We start from the raw sequence: 16,050 nt of genomic DNA on the forward strand, positions 1-16,050 counted from the left end.
AAATATACAAATCAGTATCAACAATGCAAATATACAGATAACACACTTTAGCAATATTAAACCTACAAGTGTGGGTATAATAATAATCAATAATAAACAAGCTCTATCGTTGTCTAGGGGATAATGAATTATCATGGGAAAGTATGAAGTTCAGTTCAGTTCATGTAGGCTGAGGTAGTTGTTGGTTCTTTTGTTGTAATCGTTGGAGGGAGGGAGGGAGAGAGAGAGAGAGAGAGAGAGAGAGAGCGAGAGCGAGCGAGGGCGAGCAAACAGTGACAGCTATTTTCAGTCAAACCTTCCTTTACGTTCTTGATCCGTCGATGTGTTGTTGTGGCCACTCAGGTATGACCCCTCTCTCCTTTAGCTAGACCGTTCTTCTATGGTGGACTCGTCACCCAGGCAAGGGTGGACACACACACAAGCCCCCCACCGGTCTCGCTATAAACACTGAGTTAAACTGACCGATCCTTCGTTTGGTCTCTGATGCCCCACACCTTCTCGTGGGTTCCAACACTTAAGCAGTGCTCACTAGTGTGTCTCCTGGTGCATCTGAGGGGTGTCTCCCCAGACCTCACTTTTATCCCTACTCACGGGGTCTCAGGTGTCAATCAGTTTTGAATGGCTTAGTCCATCAAACCAGCCCACTCCGGCTGTCCACTGAGGAATTTTAATGAACAGAATGGTACCAAGTAAACAGCCCTCTCTGAAGTCATAAGTCTTATAGGAGTCATAATATGGTGGAACAACAAGCCTCTCTCCGCTCTCTTATCAGTAGCAGATGTTCTGGCATGTTTTTGTTCCATCTCTTTCTCTCTCATTAGCAGCGTGGTAACAGTAACAGTTTGTGATTCTCCTGGGGGGGGGGGGGAACATGGGCAACTCTGTACCCTTCTGCCCATCAGAGCTGTTCATCTTTTGTAACACATTAAAGTGATGGACAAGGAGGACATTTCTCTACAGCACGGTAGATGACTTCCTTTTAGGATGTCGGGACTCAGTCCATGTGATGACAAATCAAACACCTGCAAAGCTGTTCATGAGCAGGAATCTGACATCTTGAATAGACCTCATGAAACCAGATCTATGGAGGGAAGTGCAGAATAAACAGTTCAGCCAGTTGCCAAGTAAATCAGCAAGGAGCTTTAAGATTGGACAAGAAGCCTAGAGTGTGATTACTGAGAAGACAAGTGATGACCCAGTAGGATAGCTACAAGAACTGGACCACTGATATTCAGAGTGGATGTTGGAGATCAGACATGAAGATGACATGTAGACCAGATACTGGGTACTCAGCTGAGTCAACTGTATCCGACAAGATGGACACATTACAGCCACCGGACTTATCTCTCAGTGATGATCTTGTAACAAACAGCAACATGACACCTGCAGAAAGTTGTCTTTGGCAAGACACCAGCCAAACCTGATGCCACTCCTCTGGTCCAGAGGTGCTATCCTGAAAGAAACAGAGCACCACCCAAAAGACCAAATATTTAGAACTGTGAAGTTAGTTAGGACTGTTATTGTAAAAGCATGGTCTGTTAAAGGGAAATTAAATGTTTTGTTACTTATACAGTTTTATGTTAATTAATCTAAAGGCAGAGGAAGTGTAATGTATGGACCTATTTCTTTTTGAGCAATGACTACACTTAACACTAATTATTAAATGATAACTTACACATGCACATTGATTTGTTGCTCTCTGCAAAGTGCATATAGACATTAACTTCTTCTCCGAGTGCATAACTATTTATTTGATATGTACTTGTACAGACACAACACAGATAGTGTAGAAACAAGCTCCAATGTTTATGTGCACAATTAGACTAGTTTTACTGTAATGGTCCCTTTTATCTTTCTTTTTCTTTTTCTGTTAACTGATAAAGGTGAAGATGGTTAAATATTCTTTCTGTATTATTTTATGCTGGTGGCATTTCTGGGCTACTGGTAACTGTGTATGGGCAGCAATCACTCAAATTGAGTTACCTTTAATCATTAACATCACAGTGCTCCTGTTTGGTTGAACCCCAAATCATACTGACCTAGACGTGCATTGCTTATGAAAGGCAATCTTCTCATCGCTGAGTAATGTTAGCAGAGTAGCTAACGTGCTAAGTTGGTGTATGAGCCCTGGTAAGAGAGTCTTTCCTGTAATAGCATGGGTTTGTCTGTCTCTCAAGAACTTTTTCCCAGTAGCAACAATTGCACTCATTTCTGCCCCCTGACATTCTCGAACTTCCAGCATACTGCTAATATCTTCCATAGTGAAGACTGATGCAAAGTGTTTATTCAGTTCATCTGCTGTTTTCTTATCCCTCATTATTACCTCTCCAGCATTGTCCAACAGTCCAATATCTTCTCTCATCTCTCTTTTTCTCTACATATACCTGAAAAATCTTTTGGTATCCTCTTTGGTATTACTGGCTAGCTTATCTTCATATTGAATCTTCCCACACCCCATGGCCTTTTAGCTGCTCTGTTGTTTTTAAAGGATATCCAATCTTTTTGCTTCCCATGCATTTTTGCTCTATAATATGCCCTCTTTTTTTCTTTTATATTGGATTTGACTTCCCACGTCAGCTATGGTTACATCATCTTCCTTTAGAATACATTTTGTTCTTTGGGATGTGTCTATCCTGTGCCTTCTGAATTGCTCCCAGAAATTCCATTCAGTGTGTTCTGACGTTATCCCTGCTAGAGTGCCCTTCCAATCAACTTTGGCCAGCTCCTCTTTCATGCCTCTGTAATTCACTTTACTTGCTGATTCATGTGACTTTAGCTTTTCCCTCTGAAACTACAGGGTGAATTTTATCATATTATGAGCACTGACTCCTAAGGGAGTCACCTTAAGCTTCCCAATCAAATCCGGTTCATTACACAGTCCCTAATCCAAAATAGCTGATCCCCTCTAAAAAGCTATTTTGCAGGTCTTCTATGAATTCTCTGTTTTGGGATCCGGCACAAACCTAATTTTTCAAATCTACCTGCGTATTGAAATCCCCCATGGCCATTGTAACATTACCCCTTTGACATGCCTTTTCTATCTCCCATTATAATTTATAGCCCATGTCCTGGCTACTGTTTGGAGGCCTGTATCTAACTCCTATTAGGGTCTTTTTACCCTTGCAGTATCTTTACTCTACCCACCAGGATTCTACATCTTCCGATCCTATGTCTTTCTTTAGATTTGATTTCATATTTTACCAACATAACCACACTATGCCTAACTGCCTGTCCTTTCAAAACAATGTGTATCCTTAGATGTTAAGCTCCCAACTATAATCTGCTAGCCATGACTCATTGATGCCCACAACGTTATAGCTGCCGATCTCTAACGATGCTACAAAATCATCTACTTTATTTCATTTACTTCATGCATTCAAACATAAGACCTTCAGTCCTGCCTTTGTCACCCTTTTCAATGTTGTTCCCCTTTTATACTGCAACATATCTGCCTAACTGCAGTTTTGCCTTATCATCTGCCTGTCCTTCCTGACAGTCCTACTACACACTTCCTCCTCTTGTAAACTAACAGCCCTACCCTCCGCAGTAACACTCTGCTATCACTCTACATCCATACCCCAACAAATTAGTTTAAACCTTCCAAAACAGCTCTAGCAAACTTGCCCACAATTATATTGGACCTCTCACGTTCAGGCATAACCCGGCCCTTTTGTCCAGGTCACACCTTCTGTGGAAGAGGTCCCAATAATTCAGAGATCTGAAACCTGCACCAGTTTCTCAACCACACATTCACCCGTGAAATCTTTCTATTCTTATCCTCACTGTCATGTGTCAGAGGCAATAATACAGTAAATGCTACCCTGGAGGTCCTGTTTCTCAGCTTTCTACCTAGCTTCCTAATTTACTTCTTCAGGATCATCTTGCTTTTCCTACCTATGTCACTCGTGCCACGACTTCTGGCTGCTCACCCTTCCAGATTAGAATGTCGTGGACTTGATCCGAGACATCCTAACCCTGGCACCTGGGAGGCAACACACCATCCGGGTGTCTCTATCGCATCCACAGTATCTTGTGTCTACTCCTCTAACTATAGAACCCCTGTCACTACTTCTCTCCCCTTCCTTTCTGAGCCACAGTGCCAGATTCAGAGCCAGAGACCCGGTTGCTGTGGCTCTCCACAAATAGGTGTCCCCCCTCAACAGTATGCAGAATGGCTTACTTACTACTGAGGGGGATGACCACAGGGTGCTCTGTACTGGCTGTTCGCTTCCCTTCCTCTCCTGACAGTCACCCATTTTCCTGCCTTCTGCACCTTAGGAGTAACTACTTCTCTGTAGCTTCTATCTATCATTCCCTCAGTTTCCCATATGAGGTGAAGATCATTGAGCTGCAGCTCCAATTCTTTAATATGTGTTCTCTGAGGGACTGCAGCTCAGTGCTTCTGGTGCAGATGCCTTCCCGGATTCCCACATCCCACACAAAGAACACATCACAGCCCCTGGAGCCATTCTCACCACACTAACTATACACAGACAGATGAAGAATGAAGAAGAAGAAACTTAGCAGACATTCACCTCGCCGAAGCCTCCACACTCTAACACTGGTCCACTCACATGATGGCTCCTCCACTTGTCGCTGCCCTTGTTAATGTGTGAGGCCTCCTGCGCTGCTGGAAAAAGTACAAATCCCACAAAACCTCCTTTACCTAAATCACTTGCTCCCAGGCCTAGATGAGACTTCCTGAACGAGGGTGGTGATGGAGGGGAACTGGTTGGTTCTTTTATTGAGAAAGAATAAAAGAACAGCCCTGTGATGTGCTGAGCTGTGTCCATAAGTCTCTACAGTTCCTTGAGGCCATGTGCAGAGCGGTTACTATGCCTGGCAGTTATGCACTCAATTGAATGCTATCTAATGATTCAATGGTTTCATTTAATACCAGATAATGTATACAGTATACAACCTGAAATTCTTAGTCTTCACAGACATCCACAAAACAGAAGAAAACCTCAAAGATAGGCAAACATTAAAACCCCAAAGCCCCCTCCCCCCTACAAGCAGCAGCAAAATACCAATCTTACCACTCCCCCTTCCCCACTTGCTTCTGCAGGAAGCATCAGTGCCCACCAAACACCAGGCAAGCAATAGCAAAGCCCTCAACGAGAGACCATGACCTGCAGTCCAACAAACTCCATTGTTCACCCAACAGTTCGACGTGCTCCAGGCTCTCTCTTTCTCACTATCAAAGGAGAGAGAGGTGTCACCCCTTCCACAGTGAGAGGGGACACCAACAGAAGTTGCAGTCTGAAGAGACGCTTATTTGACCTCACCCAGCTCAAGAACCAGCAGACTCTCCCCCCGACTTATACTGAGAGAGAATGGTCTCTTGTGTGCTGAGGCCTCTGAAAGCTGTTCCCACTGCCTTGAAGTGCATCAACAAAAATCGGCAGGATCGATGGGGACATGAAATATTTCTTTAACCTGCTGAGAGCAAAGAGGCGCTGGTGAGTGTTCTTGGCTGTGACACCAATGTTTTTGCACCAGGAGTCTCTCCTATGAACTTGAAGCTCTTAACCTAAGGAGTCATTGCACCGTTAGATAGGTACCAGTACAGGGAATCATACAAATGCAGTTATGATATGCACAGTACTGGAGCAACATTATACTACTGACTTAACTTTCCTTTCTCTCGTGACTCACCTACAAGAAGGGATTATTTACATTGGCCAATTAACAGTGTATCTAGATGCCTAGGAAGTCGAAATGACCAATGGAAACCCAGGCAGAAGAATACACAAATACTGCACAGAAGACACATAGAGTGTGAAGTGGCCATTCTAGCTGCTGCTCCATTCTGTCTCCTACCAATAAAGGGGTGAGTACCAATGTGGCAGCTATATAGGTCCTGAATTTTCTGCTCTATTTATCAAAGTTACAAAGTCCTGCCTCACTAAAGCAGCAAACCATTATGTTATTAAATCATCAGTACAGCTTGACAGCAGGGTGCTCTGTGATTACCTTTCCCTGAGCTTCCTCAACAACAAAATGATGTCAAAGAAATGCTTTGAAAGTGATATTCTTATGAATACTTGAAAAGCAATCAGTTGTAATTTGGAAGGATATATAGAAATGCATTTGAGAGAACAACCAACGTGATTTTAAAGCTTGCAGCAGTTCAGTATGAAATATTCAGCAGGAATGACAAGAGAAACGATTGGATTAGACAATGAAGTACTGTATATGGAGTTCAGTACTTGAAGCACATCAGAGATTTATGATGCATTTGTAGATATCCACAGAAATGAAGCAACTACATTTTGAATCACTGCCTCTTCCCTTTCAGTATGAAGCAATGTGGGTTCAACTTCCTCCTCATAAACAGCTACAAATCAATTTTATTTTGGATTTTAGGTTTGGAGAAAGCAGCGTCTATGTATTGGGAATTAAGTCTCTCTTTCCCTTTTAACAGCTAAGCACTATGATTGAGTGGGTAACTGCACCCATTATTCTAGTGAGCCAGGTGTGATGATACATCAGCCAGAAAATATTACGCTTGAGAAGAGGACAGATGCTATACAAATCTGAATTTTCTCACTTTTCAAGTCATCGCAAAAAGATGAGAAACCATCTTTGGTCTCATGGGATTGAGACGAGCAAACAATTTGTACAAACTGCTTTGAGATTGGTCCAATTTATTGCCCTTGGGGCCTTTCAGCCATCAGATCTCCATTGCCTTTGATGTAGATGGATTTGAACCCAAGTCCCAGAGGAAACATATCTCACCACTCACTTTCAGACACAAACACTGACATCACATCTGTTGTTTGCATTTTAATATATTCATATGCACGTCATAGCCAATGAACAAGGACCCTGTCGGTAGTAAAAATACAAAATGCTGGTGACACTCAAGGCAGGCAGAATCTGTGGAGAAGAGGACATTACAGGTAGAAGACCCTTCAGCAGAACAGACAAAGAGAGAAGTGAGTTAGTTTTAGCTAGCAGAGTATGAGAGGGAGGGGGTGGGTGGAAGGAAGGCAAGACCTCTCAGAGCAGTAACAGAAAATGCTGGAAATATTCTGTCTGTAGCCGCAACCTTGACCGTAATGAATAGTAGGGACAGAATTTGGACAAGTGACTTGTCAAACCTGAATGCCAGGTTATATCTTTCAGTTGCTCCTGTCCCATTGTAGATCATCTAAACATGGCTGTTAGTTGCCAGTATGATTCTTGGCAGGGAGATTACATAGTGGTAGATGCCAAGTGCCAATGGTACATGCATTGAATGGGACAGCAAGGAAATAGGCCCTTTAGCCCAGCATGCCCTACACCAACTATCAAACATCTTCCACCTAATCCCAGTTTACCTCTTGCATGTAGGTCAGTTCCCCAACATCTCATTGGCTGGCCACCCACCTTCACCAGGAGCAACTTACAAGGGCCAATTAACTTAGCAATCCCCATGAACTTTAAGAAGTGGGTCGAAACCGGAGCACCCAGGGGAGAGCACCAAAGGTTGGGATTGAGCCAGGCAGCAACACTAACAACTGCATCATGGTGCCACCTTAGTGTTGGGTAATGCATTATAAAGTGCTTAAGCTTAGTGCTTTTATCACCATGCACTTACGGCATTGTTTAATGCATGAACAGCCAATCGCAATAGCTTGCAAGCGTTTGACTTATGTTGCCAGTACACAGATCACAAGCCACATCATCTGGCTTCACATCCACCTAATTTCATCTCAATAAGCCTTACTTAGCATTTCTCACCAAGCTGTATTTATGGCTTCATTCCCATCACCTGATTGCTGCATTCCTTTACGTGACAGAGATTCTGGGTCTTACCAGTAACAGAACAAATGTGATCATTCCTCTGAAGTGGTAGTTACCATTATTGGGAGTGCACAGTTCTGCTCAAGGTCACTGAGAGTGACCAATGAAAACGATAACTGCAGATGAAAATGTTCATACCATTCCGAAAATTACCACCCTCAAATCCCCAGTGCTCAGTGATAACTTTATAATACCTTGCTGTTGATAATCTTCCTTGGCAAATAGCCATTCGAACAGGAACTGTGTTGTTTGTATCAATCATCTATTAGTAAAAGGAATTCTCAAGACGATCATCAAACCTTAAGCTACCAAGAGGATGTGTTTCTGAAAAACACTGCTGGAACCAAAACCATGTAATTCAACATGAAAAATAGGGGATAGGGACTTTGCACCAAAGATTTGATAATCTCACCTCATTATGAAGGGATAATTAAACACAAGATAATGAATCATTAAAATCTTTACTCACAGTTACAACTAGAAATTGCAAATTAATTTCATTTCAAGGGGCAGGAAAGTCTTGAAAGAGGAGATGATGTTTTGCTGATTTGCAGTTGTCAGTTCTTTGTGGAGCTTTTAGTGAATGGAGGTCTTCTCAAAGTCAACGGGGAAAGAAGTTGAGTTTATTGTTGTATGCATAAGCACCTGTATAGATACTGTGATGTGTGATGAGCAAACCAGGCAGAGAGGGGGTCAAGAGTTGACCCCCCCCCTGTGAACTATGCTGCTAATGAGAAAGAGAGAAGGGGGGAGGCCTCCTGCTGCAGATGCTGATAATGAGGTAGAGAGGGAGGGAGGGAGGGAGAGGGGGAGAGAGAGAGGGAGAGAGGGAGAGAGAGAGAGAGAGGGAGAGAGAGAGAGAGAGAGAGAGAGAGAGAGAGAGAGAGAGAGAGAGAGAGAGAGAGAGAGAGAGAGAGAGAGAGATATTTAGTATTATGGCTTTTTTGATAATTGTTTACTTTTGCTCCAAGGACACTTTTGCCTGCTTGTGTGAATCCCTGCTGACACAGCAAGGTGGAGCCAGGTGATGGACATGGACACGGACAGTTGATGGATGGCTGGTACCCCGTCAGGGGAGATAAAAGCAGGTCTGCCCAGACACTGGCAGACATGCCACGGGACACTGAAAGAGTGTTGCGCACCCATAGGAAGTTGGGGGCTTGGAGGATCGATTCAGGGGAATTGATCAGAGGCTCACAGTGTGTGAAGGCAGACCGGTGGGGGCTTGTGTGTGTGTTGTTACGTATCCCGTAACTGGATAACTTACCAGCAAAGATAGAGAGGTCTGTTGAAGTCTGTTGTCACTATTTTCAAACGTTTTATTCGTAAAGGGACACAAAAGTAGGGTTAATACATACATTCAGATAGTGCACATTGTCAACACTCAATCTAAAGCGCGGGTATATTAATAATCATCATTATTAAATGAGCTCTGCCGATGTCTAGGGGTTAATAGATTGTCCATTGGAAATATAAAAGTCACTCAGAAGGTCTGCCGGCCTCAGCCCGTTGGAAATCACTGGGTTTTTCGTGGGGCGACCGAGAGAGAGAGATTGGGGGGGAGAAGAGAAAAAACTTGCCGAGTCTCGATGAATCTTGCGTGAAATCGGGGGAGAGTTGGTTTTCTCTCCCCGATGTTAGTTAAAGCGGTTTCCTGTGATTCCAGCCACAGATTCCAATCCCGGAATCTAACACACGTGGCTTCCTTCAGAATGGCTTCCCGCTGCTGCGGGACACTCTCTCGTGTCTTCTTGGTGCGTCTGAGGGGCTGTCCCCCTGAGACTCTCCTTTATACTTCCTCACGGGGTCACAGGTGTCAATCAGGTTGGGATGATGCAATCTCTCTCTCAACCAGCCCACCTTGCACAAAGGCTTTTCACGTAGTCTCCATGAGACAATAGTCGCTGTTGTCTTTATTCTGTATCGTTGGTGGTACCTGCAATTTGGTACGTCTCTCTCTCTCTCTCTCCGACTGGGTCTACTGACCCCCCCCTTTCGACGGGTGCTCTTGCGATTCTCACAGAGGAGGGGGCTGGAATCATAACAGTGTCCACCCTCGCCTGGGTGACAAGCTCACCACTGAAGAATGGTCTGGTCGGGAACGGAGGGGTCACAGTCAGTGACCACAACAGCACAACAGGACAAGAAGATAACGGAAGGTTTGCCTGCTGCAACTGCTCACCTCTCTCTCTCTCTCTCTCTCTCTCTCTCTCTCTCTCCAATGGTACAACAGCAACTACCTCGACTTAAATTAAACTGAACTGAACTGAACTCTGCACCATCATAATTCATTTACCCCTAGACTTCGATAGAGCTTGGTTTTGAATTATATTTCCACACTTCTGCGTATATCATTGCTAACCTGTTTTATAAGTATATTTGCATTTTATAGTACTGTATTACTTAGTTTACTAATAAACACTTTCAGTTACAGTACCACCAGACTCCAACGTATTATTCCATTTCTGCTGGTTTGGTAACCCGGTCATGGGGGCACGTGACAATACGATGAATCTGTACTTGCAGCAGCATCACAGGCACGTTGGCTCTACTTGATGCTACATAGTCTCTGCGGAAGATTTGACTCCTTTCAAGAATGGAGTTAGATCCGTGATCTCGTCACTGAGTGGCTGAGGCAGTGGTGTCCAGGTTAGTAGGGACTTTCGCTTCCATCACAATCGCTGGTGGACACAGCAGGCTACTCAGGCTCCCCCTTTGATGATCTGGGCTCCAAATGGATAAGTGCCTCACTACGCACCCTGCATGAAGCAGAGCATTACTTCAGTTAAAACACTGTTGGAGTCACCTAATTGTGCCCAGTGATCCTGATGCGGCCTCCTCTATATTGGTGAGACCAGTTGTAAATTTTATTATGCCACCTTCAACAAAATCCACTCATAGCTGTATCTTTAACAGTGGTTCACCTCAAAGTTAAAATTAAATTTATTATCGAAGTACATATATGTCACCATACATGATCCCAAGATTCATTTTCTTGCGGGCATTCACAGTAAATACAAGAAGCACATTAGAATCAATGAAAGACCACACTCAACAGAACGGGCAACAACAAATAAGCAAAATTCAACGAGCTATGCAAATACAAAAGCAAAAAAAAACCCAATAAATATCAAGAACTTGAGATGAAGACTCGTTAAAAGTGAGTCCATAGGTTCAGTGCTGTGGTGATTGAAGTTATCCCCTCCAGTTCAAGAGCCTGATGGTTGAGGGGTAATGACTGTTCCTGAACTTGTGGTATGGTCCTGAGGCTCCTATAGCTTCTTCCTGATGGCAGCTGCGAGAAAAACCTATGGACTGGGTCAGATTCACTACTTTTTGCAGGATTTCCCATTCAAGAACATTGGTGTTTCCATACAAGGCCACAATGCAGTCAGTCAATATGCTCTCTACCATACATTTTTAGAAGTTTGTTGAAGTTTTAATTGACATGTTGAATCTTCTAAGGAAGTAGAGGTGCTGTCATGCTTTCTTCATAGTAGCGTTTATGTGCTGGATGCAGGGCAGATCCTTTGAAATGATAACACCATGGAATTTATAGTTGCCGACTCTCTCCACCTCTAATTCCCCTGATCAGGACGGGCTCATGGACTCCTCTCTCACCCTTTGCCTTTTAGATATCAGTCTTCTTCCACTGCTTGGCTTTCCCGTTGATGGTGCTGTACCTGTTCTGACTGCCTTTTAATGGGGGAATTTTGAGGGAGTTATTCTGTGGGCAACTTGTGCAGTCTACTATAACAGAACAGAACAGTATAGAAGGAGCATTACTCATAGTCTAGTCCTGACTGTCTCTGTTCTGCGACTGTTTGATGGGACAAAGCAGGTGGATCTTGACTCTAACCTGTGCTGAAGCCTCTGCTCTCGGCAAGTTTGATGGGACAGTGAAACAGGAGCTTTACTAATCTGTACTGTCCCTATCCTGGGAGTGTGTGATGGGACAGTGTACAGAGTGCTTCATTCTGTATCTTAACTGTGTTATCCCTTCCCTTGACAGCAAAATGTGGAGTTTTGCTCTAGCCTATGTCGTCCCTACTTGGAAGGCATTTGATGGGACACTGAGAAAGCAGAATAAATGCAGCCTTCCTTTGTTCTACTAGTCCTCACCTTGATCGATTTACTTTTGCTCCCCTTTTCTAAAATGCTGACACAACTCCATTTGGGGCTGAAATATGCCTTTATTTAAACAAAATGGTGCCGTTAACAGGGCAAGCTGCCAAAGTCCCGCAGGCCAGTCACTCTCTGAAACCTGCCGTCAACTTTCTCCAGCGAGACAACACAACGAGTGAATGCTTTTTGCAAAGCTTATCACTTCCTGGCAACCCCAGGCATAGATGTCATTTTTCAATACAAGTGTTTCTGGCCTAGGAATGATTTGGCACAGTCCATTGACAAATCAGCTCCCTTGACTATTTGGATGATGTGGAGCAGATGGGATTAAGCTATTGAAGTCTCCCTTTGAACCGTGTGATTGATGAGAAATCTATTCCACCCTGGTTCCTTGCTAGTTTATCCTTTCCATTGTCACCGATCCCCAGCAAAAGCCAGCAATGTCCCTGATGTATAAAAGACCCTTTATGCAAAAAAGGAGAAATCTCTTGGGATAGAAACACATTTCAACAAGAAATACTCAGGATTTCATAATGATTGCTTTCATGATATGAGCTTCTGTAACTTAGTGGTGAATAGAGATTTAATGTCTTTTTAAATTTAATTAGCTTTTTGAGCTTGCTGCTGATGGTATGAGTTAGAAAGGATGATGCACACTCTCTGGCCTTCATTAATATTTAATACCACCTTTAAGTAACAACAGGAGTACAAAAATATAGTAAAATGTGCACTTTCCCCTCCCATTTCTTTCCAAGCGGGCTGACTTGTTCTGATTATTCTGAACAGTAATGCAGAAATGGTGCCACAAAGTTTGCAACAGATGGAAGTTCTTTCCCATCCTTCCTCCCTGAGTTATTATGTTTGTATATTTTACAAAACTGGGCAAACTAACAAAATGTTATTATTTAAGTCAAATTGAATACATGGCCATGTACCATTGTGGCATTATGATCTGGAATGGCAATTCCAATGCTCAGGAATGCAGAGAGCAGTGGACACAATCCTCCCCACCAATGACAGCGTCTCCAGAAGGCACTGCCTCAGGAAGGTGACCTCTGTCGCCAAGTATCCCCACCATTGAGGTCATGCCATCATTTGCAGCTGGTGTCTGTCGGTCAGGAGCTACAGCGGCCTGAAGTCCCATACATCGGAGTCAGGTTTATCATCACTGACATAACATTGTTGTAAAGTTTGTCATAAAGTTTGTTACTGAGCCACAGCAGTACAATGCAGTACATAAAAATACATATAAATTGCAATAAGAACATATTAAAAAATAATCGCCATGTTCAGAAACAGCTACTTCTCTGCAACCATCAGGTTCCTGAACTAACATGTACAAGTCTCATCCTACTTCAGCAACAGAACACTATGGATGGCCTCGTGTACTACCACAGACTTGTCTATATTTGTGTGTTTTATTTGTACTAATGGCTTGTTTTGCAGATTTCTTGTCTTCACTGTTTTGTATAATTTATGCTCTGTTGTCTGAATCTACATGCCTGTGATACTCCTGAAAGCCAATTTTTCAGTGCACCTGCCCCTCACAGTACTTGTGCATGTGACAATTAATTTGACTTGAAATGTGCTATTCGGTCCAGTGTCCATTCTAACCCATTTGTACTGATCCTATTTTTCTTGTCCCTGTGCACTCACCTACATACTAGGAGCAATTTACAGTGGCTGTTTAACTTACTAATGCACACAACTCTCTGATATGGGAGGAAACCGGACTGCAAAGTTCACTAAACAAACTGTTATCATATATGAACAATCTGGCTCATCCTCTCCAAGATCTGAATAAGCAGCAGAGCACCCTTTTGAACAGACTCATTCAGATCTGTTGTCACAAGGATTGTTACAGAAAATCTTCCCTACCAAATCCATTAAGCATATATAACAGATCAACTCTGTGACAGGAGAACTCACATCATAGTACAATAGTCTGTTTTATTATTTTGTACATTATTATTGCACATTGGTAAATTATTATTGAGTATATTATTATTCTGTACTTTATTATTATTTAAGTCTGCACACTAAGTGTGTTTTTAAATGTTCCTGCTGTAACAAAAGAATTTCCCACTCAGGATCAATAATGGCAGTGGCATCCGTTAGTCTCGCGAGACCGTGGATCTGTGCCTGGAAGGTTTCCAGTGTGCAGGCCCGGGCAAGGTTTTATGGGAGACCGGCAGTTGCCCATGCAGCAAGTCTCCCCTCTCCATGCCACCGATGTTGTCCAAGGGAAGGGCAAGGGCTGATACAGCTTGGCACCGGTGTCATTGCAGGAGTTGCCAGAACAAGGTTGAAGGCAACATTGGAATGCCTTAGGGACTCCAGCTCCGGATTTGTCCTCAGGGTTTACTCCCGATGCCTTTCCCATGAGTGGGTATGGCCACAAGGCAACGGAGGTTTGAAATCAGAGTTTTCCCTCTCTTAGATGGACTGCGTTCCCAGGCTGACGAGCTCCATCTACCTGAAGCACTGGTTTTAAGGTGCCAGGACCCGCCTTTGCCCCTTCTCCTGTCAGTAGGAACAGTGCCACCGGGCTTAGAGGCTAAGCCACACGAGAAGGCCAGGAGTTGGTTGTCAGAGGCTATTTGAGGCACATGCCATGAGGAGCACTTTTTGGTAGTGAGAACTTGTCCCCACTACCACTCATCAGCTTGACAACCTTAGAACCAGATTAATAATGTAGTTATTATTATTAAACCATGCAAAGTTCAATGTTTCCTTCCTTAAGAAATGGTGTTAATGTGTTAGAAGTAGATTATTGTTACAAGATGGATATGTAGATTGGGCAGGTTGTCTTATCAAGAACTGGGGGCTGGGGTGGGGGTGGCGGTATTATAGGCTTGTACTTGCTGAGGTTTAGAAAAGTGATATGATGTGAATGAAAGATGCCGAGATCTTGACTGAGGAGCTGTGGAGAGAATGTTATCTCCTCTTAGGGGATTACAAGATATAATCTATGTCAATGCTTAAAAATAAGAGGTCAGCCATTCAAGGTGGAGATTAGATGATTTTCCCCACTCAGTCAACTACGTACCTCTGGAAATCTATTCTGCAGAGTGCAATGGAAACAGACTCTAGTTTGACCACAGAGGTGGCTAGGTACTTGAGAAGAAGGGGATGATGTTACTATGGTTAGGTGGGAATCAGATCAGTTGTGGTGTTAATGGCAGGCCTACTCTTGCTTCTAATCAGTGCATGTCTTCAACATGACGTCAACATGGACCCAACTTATCTACGCAGTACATTATGCCAACCAAACTAGTCCCATTTACTCCTGCTTGGCCATATAATTATATAAATGGTTTTTGATTGTTGTTATAACTATACTGGCCTGAAACACTTTCTCTCACAGCTAATTCCATAGACACACTACTTTTGCAACAACGAAGTTACCCCTTACAGCATATCCTTTTAAATCTTTCTACTCTCACCTTAAATCTATGTCCCTATGTGTGTTCACCCTCTCTATACCCTTTATGATTTTATATACCACTATAAGGTCACCCCTATGTCTTCGATACTCCTAGGAATAAAGTTCTAAACTGCTCCCTCAAATCCTGTCAGCAGCTGGGAGAGATGCCAAAGAATGCGAGAAGTGAAAGGAAAGAGGGATTTTAAAATGGGATAAAAGTTATTGGACTGGAAATTGGTGGGGATCAGCATGGGATGGGTGGGTGAATGAGAGAAAAAGAAGTGCAGGTCCATGCATATATGCACAGACTCACACTCAGATACAGACAGATGGACCCACACTCAGACGGACTTCCAAAGAGACAGACACACACGTATGTCAAATCAATGGATCGGAGTGGATTCTGAAATCCAAGATGGGTTATTGAACATTGTTACAATCAATTGTTTCTCATTATTACTGATTTATTCATATTAATTACTTACTTATTAATGTTCCTCCAAGATGAAAGTCTCTGGAAAGTTGAACACTTCCAGGATGGGCATTTCCATTGATGTCAATGGTTGGTCTGATGTTAAAAATTTGGGAATATGAGGGAAAATGCATTTCATTTTGCCATTTCTATGTCATACTTGGTCCAAATTTTGTAATAATCTCCACAGCAACATTTTGCAGCAACTTTCACCAGACTGACATTGTAGTTGAAG

Source organism: Hypanus sabinus, chromosome 21 (assembly GCF_030144855.1).
Source record: "Hypanus sabinus isolate sHypSab1 chromosome 21, sHypSab1.hap1, whole genome shotgun sequence".
Taxonomy (NCBI): Eukaryota; Metazoa; Chordata; class Chondrichthyes; order Myliobatiformes; family Dasyatidae; genus Hypanus; species Hypanus sabinus.